Source organism: Onychomys torridus, chromosome 12 (assembly GCF_903995425.1).
Source record: "Onychomys torridus chromosome 12, mOncTor1.1, whole genome shotgun sequence".
NCBI classification, from domain to species: domain Eukaryota; kingdom Metazoa; phylum Chordata; class Mammalia; order Rodentia; family Cricetidae; genus Onychomys; species Onychomys torridus.
Window position 1 is genome coordinate 59,755,694 of NC_050454.1, and position 2,111 is coordinate 59,757,804.

A 2,111-nucleotide genomic window follows, 5' to 3' on the forward strand; every position below is an offset into this window, starting at 1 on the left:
AAAAAAAAGTCGAATGTTTCTTTACTTATTCATAAATGTCTTCACCAGTTCTAGCCAGCTTAAATAAATTTAGACATTACAAATATGACGTTTAAAAATTAAATTATAAATATTGAAACAAGGGAGTTATTCAGGTGTGGAAATTGAGAAACTTTATTCTAAATAATCAGTGTAAGAGAAAAGGAAAAAAGGAAACTTGTTAAGGTCCATAAAACAGACACTCTAAGCCACAACTTTGGGATACAGATAAATTAACATACGTATTATACATAGTATTTAATGTATTAGAAATTCGTGTACACAAAATGATGATTAAAAACAAGAATTTTTGCCCCTGTCTCCCTGTCCTTACTTTGTGGCAGCACCGACAGCCCTGCTCCCTTTCTGTGTGGAGTCACCATGGCAGCTGGGAGCCTGTACTGAAAACTGAAAACTGGAGAGCCTTCAAGGTCCTCATGGCTGCTCAGTGGAGCTCAGGTCCACAGTGCTCTCTGCTTCTGTTCTACTTCTACTTTTTTTCCAAACCAACCGCTCTCCTGAATTTCTCAGAAAATTTCCAGAAAGCAATGTTCCAGCATTTTAGGGTGGTGAAGGGTTCTATATGTTGAGAGCCTATTGTGTAAGCAAAGAGGAATTGCAGGAAAGGTTCCAGGCACAGACGCTCAGCTGGTGCCATGGATGAGCTTTGCTGATAGTGACATTGTTCCTCTAACCAGCACCTGGGTGTTCCCTACCTTGGGCATCATTCACCACAACTACCAGGTCACTGAAAATACAAAAGAGGATGTGAAGCAAATCCTGTGGCTGCTGGACACACTCTTGAAGACGAGGATTTTATTGATGGTTGAGCAAGTGACACAGACTGATATCACAGTTATCTGCACCTTTTTGTGGCTCTATAAATAGATCTTAAAGCCCTGTTGTCACAAAGCCTTCCTCAATACCAACTGATGGGTGCTTATCTGCATTAACTAGCTCCAGTTCTGGGAAGTCTTGTGAGAGGTGAAACTTGTTGCTAAGAAGTTTACAGAGAGCCAGCCTTAAAAGGATATCCCAAGGAAAGAAAAAGGTTCACCACAAGAAGAAAAAACAGAAGCCCCAGTCTGAGCAGAAAGAGGAACATAAAGGCAGCTGCCCCAGCTCCTGAGAAGGAGATATACAAGCATGAGCAGGCACTGCCAGCTGAGTCCCCAGGCCAAGGATCCCTTAGCTCACCTGCAGAAGAGTACCTTTTTGATGGATGAGTTTAAGCATAAGCACTACAATGAGGACACCCTGATTTTCATATTTCTGTAGCACTTTACTAAGGATGGTATAGTATGCTGAGTACTGCTTCCCTAAAGAACTCACCTAGACCTTCATGTGTTGCAATCTCATCACTGTAATGCTCCTGTGATTGGAAAAACTGAGGAAGAATACTTTTGCTAGTGTCATCCTCTTTGGAACCACCAATAGCAGCTCTGTTTCTGGCATTGAGGTCTTCCAAGGCCAAGAGATTGCCTTTCTGCTGACCCAAAATGATAGGTGGACTACAAGATATATATATATATATATATATATATAGTGAAAACTGTATCATGATGGGGAGGAGACCCAGACCCTGCTTCAAGAGTACTCTTCCTGTGAGGGGGCCTTCCAGCACATGGGAAAAGCTATCAATCAAGGCAAGATCTTCAAGTGATCATGTCTTGCTGTTGCCTAGCTGCCTGCACCCACCCTTCAAGAAAGATGGGGTCATTAAAGGAAAGTGAATATCAAAAAAAAAAAAATAAGAATATTCACACCTATGTTTATATTTTATCCCACTACAAATTGTAATACCAGTAATTCTAATGTTAAAGAGAAGAAAAATTTTACAATGTCCAAGAGGAGTTTGTCCAGTTACTATAACCAAATTGCTTGAATATTAAAACAAGAAAAAAAAAATCAGCCTATTATATTATTGGAAGTGTTTGAAGGATACATCTTCATAGATGATTCAGTAGATGTAGAAAAGATATTTGATAAAAATCTAGAAATATTTCAGTGAAAATATATCCAATAAACAAGAAATAAATTGTCCTCAACCTGATAAAGTACAATTATGCAATGTGCACAGCTAACTTCATATA

The 2,111-nt window shown here is 39.2% G+C and overlaps 1 pseudogene; it reads left to right on the top strand.

Moving 5' to 3' along the window:
* The first annotated feature begins 399 nt into the window (after positions 1-399).
* LOC118593695 lies at positions 400-1,681 on the top strand (annotated as a pseudogene).
* Positions 1,682-2,111: the final 430 nt, after the last annotated feature.